Source organism: Palaemon carinicauda, chromosome 8, assembly GCF_036898095.1.
Source record: "Palaemon carinicauda isolate YSFRI2023 chromosome 8, ASM3689809v2, whole genome shotgun sequence".
Classification (NCBI taxonomy): domain Eukaryota; kingdom Metazoa; phylum Arthropoda; class Malacostraca; order Decapoda; family Palaemonidae; genus Palaemon; species Palaemon carinicauda.
Window position 1 is genome coordinate 157,914,852 of NC_090732.1, and position 7,500 is coordinate 157,922,351.

The 7,500-nt window shown below is 35.7% G+C and overlaps 1 protein-coding gene across 2 annotated transcripts in view; it reads left to right on the forward strand.

Moving 5' to 3' along the window:
* LOC137646052 (KAT8 regulatory NSL complex subunit 3-like) overlaps positions 1-7,500 on the forward strand; it is a 222,856-nt gene that overhangs the window by 189,509 nt on the left and 25,847 nt on the right. The gene's annotated exons all lie outside the window — the stretch shown is intronic.

Sequence of the window (7,500 nt, forward strand, 5' to 3'; positions counted from 1 at the left end):
AATGAAAATAATAATAATCGTTAATTTGTCAAATATTGGTGGAACTTTAAAAGTTCAAACTTGCAACAAATTTTTATGTTGAAATAGGCTGACATGAGTCTCTCTACATAGTTTAAAGTTGACAAATCTATTTTAGCTTTTTTATTGGTCTTAAGATATTTTATATTCTAAATTCATTACTTTTCATATAGTTTATTTATTTCCCTATTTCCTTTCCTGTGTGAACTATTTATTCCTACACAAACATACAAACCTTGTCCTTTAATTAAGGAGATTACTTCGGTGCAAACTAGAATCTGTCGTTAGAAATGGATACTGAGCTGTTATTCGACCGATGAGGGAGCGGGCCAACCCCCCCCCCCCCCTCACTGTCAATTCACTGTTAAATTTTGCTCGATCTGTGTGCTGTTAGCACATATGTGGTTAGCACTCTTCAAGCCGTTGATTAATTTTCTTGTGCTTTGTTGTTAATCGTGGAAAGAAAACAGGAAATGTGTGTCTGCCGGAGGAATGGCAGATGCTGCAACTGCTCGATGGCGAAGATTGATGTAGCCCCACACTCCCACTGTGCTTCATGTCAGGGGTATGTTTGTTTGCAGGTATCCCTTTGTGCTGGTAGTCAATCATGGGATCTGGTTTAGTGGCAGAGTTATGCTCTTAAAGGAAAGAAGCGCTCTAGTCCTTCATCAGTCTGACTTGACAACACCCAATAGGACAATGGAGCTGCTTCTTCCAAAAGGAATGTGTCTGTTGCTGCTGCCCAGTATTTTTCCTGAGGAAGTACACCACAGGGTTTGGAGAGTGTGGATCGACATCGACATATTTTTCAGGTTTTGCTGGTTTGCTGGGGACCCCTAGTGTTCACCTCTCCATTGTGAAAGCTAAAGAGGACTGTTGTTGTGACCGTGCTAACTATAGATGAAGAATTAGGCCTAAGGAAGGTCTTGACTTCTGTAGGTCTTTGAATGAATGAGTTGTCAAGGCTGCCTCCCTCCCTGTGCAGGTTGTTGTTCCTGTGTTGCCAGGTGTGGAGGAGGAGGTGCGATGGTGTCAGGGAACCCATAGTCTTCTGGGTCTGGATTGATTTCTCCTGGCTCTGCTGGCAAGGCATTGTGGTCGGAGGAGGAGGTAAAGAAAGGTAAAGTTGAGGGTAAATCAAAATCTAAGTCAAAAGGTGTAACCCCAATCCCTGACACGGTGCATCTGCTCCCCAACCTTTGTGCCATGGGGTCCCTGGTCTCTGTATCCTCCCTCAGTGTCAGTGAGTGTGTCTTCCTCTTCCCCGGAGTTCATTAGCCCCAGTGTTGTGGCTCCGGCCAGAGCAACCATGTGATTTCTCCCTCTGGGGGATTCCTCAAGATATTCTCTCAATGCTCTTTGTAGATGATCTCTCTATCATTTGCTGGAACTACAGCTCTCAATTGATAAAATAACTCACTGGGCTAATATGAATGGATTTAAGTTTTTGACCAGCAAAACTGTTGTCCATTTCTGTCGTATTCAGGGAGTACATCCAGACCTGAATATGTACATCAAAGCTGAACGTATCCCATATGTAAGTGAAGCAAGTTTTTGTGTTTGATATTCGATTGGAGGCTTACATAGGTTTCTTATTGAAAGTCTTAAAAGTAAAGTGTCTTGAACTCTGAACCTTTTAAAAGTTTTGTCCCATACATCAAGGGTAGCAGACTGTAAAACTATTTTAAAGTTATACAAGGCCTAAATGTTTTTCAATAATTAGTTATGAGTGTGAAATATACTCCTCAGCCATCCCAAGCCGATTAAAGATTTTAGAGTCAATACACCATACGATATTAAAGCCAGTCTATCCTAGCCGCTGAGACAATTTTTGACCCTCTGTATAGCGTACTTCTGTCATAATAATTCAACCACATTAAGTAAAAATTAACACTGTTGTTAGACATGAGTCATACAAACGGAGTGAAACTGACACTTTGACATATGTCGTTCTTTTTCCCTAATCTCACAGGATTAACCAGAGGCTGAATCTGGTCTCTCTCTCTCTCTCTCTCTCTCTCTCTCTCTCTCTCTCTCTCTCTCTCTCTCTCTCTCTCTCTCTCTCTCTGTTTATAAAGATAGTTGGAACCAACTATTTTTTTCCCAAAAATATAGCCATTTGCCTATTTTACCCTATCATCTTATTAAGACTCTGCAGAAAGATTTGAAATCTTATTGACTAGTACATCTTTTAGGTCACAAAGGTAAATTTTTCAGGCAAAGATTAGTGAGCCATATTTAGTCCCTGAATGGTTGATCTTGGAGTGTAAAATGCAGTGCTTGAGACTGCATAAGCTATCAAACTTATACGATGGAAACTTCAACTCGCCATCTCTTCCCGATTCCAAGGAAACAGTACTCAGTGTACAAGTATTTAACAAAGGAGGAGATAAACCACAGCCCTCTTACTTATGTAACCAAAGCATGTACAGTGTTAAAATTCTAAGCACATAAGGAAATCTCCACCCTTGAAAAACTACTTTTGGAAGCTAAAGAAATCATTTCATTCAATGGCTGCAAATTGTCTAGGGAAAAGTGCTACATGATATAGAGAGAGATAGAGGGAACTAAGATTAAATTCCCTTTTTGTTTAAGAAATCCTAATCTTATAATCTGAAAGACTATTAATTGACTGATGTGACCTGAACACCAAAAGCACGGACATATCGGTAGTGAAGGATAACTATCAAATAAGGGGAGAGCAATAAAAAAAATTCAAAAGGTTTTGTCTTTAAAGAAACTTCTTCCAGGTTCACTATATGCATCGTTTATCCTTGGGTGTCCATTAGAATATATATATATATATATATATATATATATATATATATATATATATATATATATATATATATATATATATATATATATATATATATATATATACAGTAGGGTCCCGAATTACGCGAGAATTTGGTCGATTAATGACCTCGTGTAAATGGAAAAATCGCGAATTTCGAAACACACAACTAACAGAAATAATTCCATTGCGGCCATGGCAACCAGCAATTTGGCTATTCAAATGTGTTTACTACCCATTTCCAATACTTTCTTTGTACTATACTGTATTTCTTTATGATATCAAATTGTTTTTGTAAATAAATAAAACATTTAATATACTTTAAAGTTCTAATAACTTGAAAAATGGTTAAAATTACAACCAGGATAGGTGTAAACACCATATATTTCCCGTTATAACACAACCAAAATACAGACAAATTTTAATGTTTGTCATATCTATTGTATAATACAACTGGTGAATAGCAAAACCATCACTCTATAGACTAGCTTGTTGTATGATTGAAAATCCAGAATTATCAAAATAAATTTTATATCATGCGTTTCCTAAACACGCTAAAAAGCACAATAGAAAACGACAACCAATGTTTTGTTTACGTTTATCTCTGATCACAACGAAGAAACAGACGCATTTATACATCTGTGTTTTTTAATTGACAGCAATTTTACCAAGTAGGCTATAGATTATATGTTGAATTTGTTATTACCAATGTTCTAATTATTTTTTATTAGAACTTTCAAATAAATGAATATGAATGCCATTTATGAAATGTTTTTCTTTATGATGCCGCCTGAAACGGAAACCTTCCATTTGTTTACGCTCCATCTTTGATCATAATAAACAAACGAATGCATTAAACACACATGATCTTAGTCATAACTAATGATATTACAAACATTTAGTAAACATTATGTTATTACAAATATTTTACTTACCGTATCCATATAAATTCCTAAATTCGTAGCAAAGCTGGAATTTTTTTTTTTTCCTTATGCGTTTAATCCACAATAGCAAACTGCCGCTAATGACAGAGTGATAACTTACGATAATTCTAAACTGTTACGAAAGATAATTGTCCTTTCCATATCCAAAATACTTTTCCTAACTTCAGTTATAAGTCAACTAGTACCCACCTCAATTATGGATCCATATGCAAAAAAGGTAAAAGAAGAAAGTACTAGGCCTATTTTTAAAGTCACCGAACAATTAGGTTACCGCTATAACGTTCGATGTGTGTGTGAGAGAGAGAGAGAGAGAGAGAGAGAGAGCGAGAGAGAGAGAGAGAGAGAGAGAGAGAGAGAGAGAGAGAGAGAGAGAGGGATGGTTTTAAAGTACTAAACAATAAATATGATAGGTTATAACACATTGGTGTTTATGTAATATTAACTGTATAGATGGTTTGAATAAGTTAAGAAATGGTGTAAACAATTCTTTGTTATTGTATTCGCGCGGAAGCTAGACATCAGCTGATGTGATCACAGCCAAAAGTAAAACAAAAATAAGTTAGCAATACTCGATTTTTAAAACACACCCGAAATTTAACAACATAAGTACATGTTTTATTATAGCGCAATTGACATTTAAGGAGTAAAAATTTTCTGGAATAGAATGGTGTTTCCTAAAAAATAGTGGTTTGCGGAAGAAAATCGTTACCGTATTTTAAGCTATGATTGAAATGGATGTATACACGGTATAATTTTTTTCGTTTTGTATTTAATTGACACTTCAAGAAAACCGCTTTTGGTTTCTTCATCTATTTGTAAGTATTGTATAACGAGAGAGAGAGAGAGAGAGAGAGAGAGAGAGAGTGAGAGAGAGAGAGAGAGAGAGAGAGAGACAGACAGACAGACAGACAGACAGACAGACAGACAGACAGACAGACAGACAGACAGAGAGAGAGAGAGAGAGAGAGAGAGAGAGAGAGAGAGAGAGAGATATTATGACGCAGAAGGTTACAGACCTAGAACAGGGGAGGATGAAGGTGGGGGGAGTGATGAGATAGGCTGGGTGGACTCGCAGGGAGATGGTAGGGGACGGGGGGAAGGGGGGGATTTGGTTGCCAGTGGCTAAAAATAGATTCTGAAGACGGTAAAGGGAAAAACGAATCCCATCGAATAAACAGAATAAGGAAAGGGAATAAGATCCAGAGGAATAATAGATATAATGGAATGAAAATGACTAGATGGTGTTAGTTGTGATAAGAATAATTTAGATATTTGAAATAAGAGTGTCTGAGGAGGTATAGAAGGAATTCGTGATAAATATAGAGGAATATCAAAGGATACAGTTAGTTTGCATTAAAGGGTTTGTTATCGTTTATCGGCAGTGAATAGCCAGCCTAAACTTCGGTAACGAGTCGTCAATATTTTGTCATATTTTAAACAGTATAGGCCTACATTTGATTTGCAAACATTGGTTTTGTAGAGTAGACGGTAAAATAAAATCTAGAGAGAGAGAGAGAGAGAGAGGGGCATTTCTGCCATCAAATCTCTCTCTCTCTCTCTCTCTCTCTCTCTCTCTCTCTCTCTCTCTCTCTCTCACTCTCTCTAGATTTTATTTTACCGTCTACTCTACAAACCAATGTTTGCAAATCAAATGTATACTGTTTAAAATATGACAAAATATTGACGACTCGTTACCGAAGTTTAGGCTATTCACTGCCGATAAACGAACCCAGTCTACTCGTGAAAACCTTGAACGCCCAGAGGGAAAATAAGGCTTTTAATATACTGTACTAAACAAAAATAATGCTTTAATATACCATCATTAACACTACCATTACAATTATCGTAAGGTTGGAGAAAGATAAGATGATTGCCGAGAACGTAACCACATTTCTGTTTACATTTTGTCAGCTGGACTCGCACAGTTAACAGTTGATTTCATTGTTGATGTGGAATTTTATCCTTAAATAGGCTATTCATTATGAAATTATGTTAATGAAATGTAATGTTGATATTGTTTTGTAACATTTATTATAATCACCGTATTTAGGGCTACCAATATACTTGAAAAGACAATAGATTTGATACATTTTGTAGTGCTTGACTCTCGAACTTTGAACAGCCACGCAGATACAGAAAATTTATTTTTGAAAATAGCGATCGCGGAAAAGGGGAATCGTGTAATTCGAACACGCTTAATTCGGGACCCTACTGTATATATATATATATATATACTATATATATATTATATATATATATATATATATTATATATATATATATATATATATATATATATATATATATATATATATATATAGTACAGTAGGGTCTCGAATTATGCGAGAATTTGGTCGATCAATGACCTCGTATAAATGGAAAATCGCATATTTCGAAACACAACTAAAAGAAATAATTACATTTGGGCCATGGCAACCAGCAACTTGCCTATTCAAACGTATTTACCACCCATTTCCGATACTTTCTATATACTATACTGTATTATTTTATACTATCAAATTGTTTTTGTAAATAAATCAAACATTTAATATACAGGCAGTTCCCAACTTACGAACACAATAGGGATCGAGAGTCTGTTCGTAAGCTGGATTGTTCGTAAGTCGTTAGTGTTAAATTTTGATCTAGGGGTAAGCGTAACCTAACTCAGATGTCTACGATTTTCAGCCGTAGAAGTCAACAAATAGCCCCATTTCATATAAAATAGGTTATTACAAATATTTTACTTTATCATATTACAGTAGTCTGTATAATACTGTAAAGTTCAGTACAGTACATTGTTTTATTATCCTGTACTGCACACTACATAATAGAAAACTTGCACAAACAATTTGCCATACATATGCACTGCATTTCTGAATCAGCTGACTTGAAGTAAAATCGTAGTAAATATGGTGTACTGTACATTTAGTACAGTACTGTACATTAATTCCTTTTTAAATAAATGTACTGAAAGCTATTTTATTGTTCCATTACCCATTTTTTTTTGCTAGAAACTTACGTAAACAAGCGGCCATTTGCATTATGTACTGTCCTGTAATGTTTACCTTTCCACGCGCTGATCAAATGAGCTGACTTGTACCATACTGTATTTACTGTATGTAACAGTACTGTGCATTTAACTGCTTCATGGTTGTTTTGGTATTGTTAAATAAAATGCAGAAGGTTAGTTTACTGAATTGTTTTTTATTTTGATTTTGACCGACGGAATCATTCTTTGTAGAGTATACGTCACGTATCTTGTGACATGTATTTGGTGGAAGAGTGCTGACAAACAGAATGATTTCCTTTCATTATGTTGCCGAGTAATCTTATTACAGCATTCCCATAATCGAAACACCGAGTAACGATATCAAGTGTTTTTAGTGGTCTGTATCATTAGTTATGAGATTAGTACAACTTACCGTAAAGTTAAGAAAAAAAGTCTGATGACGTTATATTTCTTCTGCCGGAAGGCGAGAGGGAAATCAAGTGATTTTCTTCCGATCCGTTACTATTCCCATAATCGAAACATCGAATAAGGATATAAAGAATCTTTTAATAATTTTCAAAGAAATATGAAGATTTGACTGCATTAAAAATCAAAATACGGAGAGAGAGAGAGAGAGAGAGTGAGAGAGAGACGAGATGAGAGAGAGAGAGAGAGAGAGAGAGAGAGAGAGAGAGAGAGAGAGGGGGGGGTTGCGTATTCCGTGTATAACTAATAATAAGGTCTATCAACGAA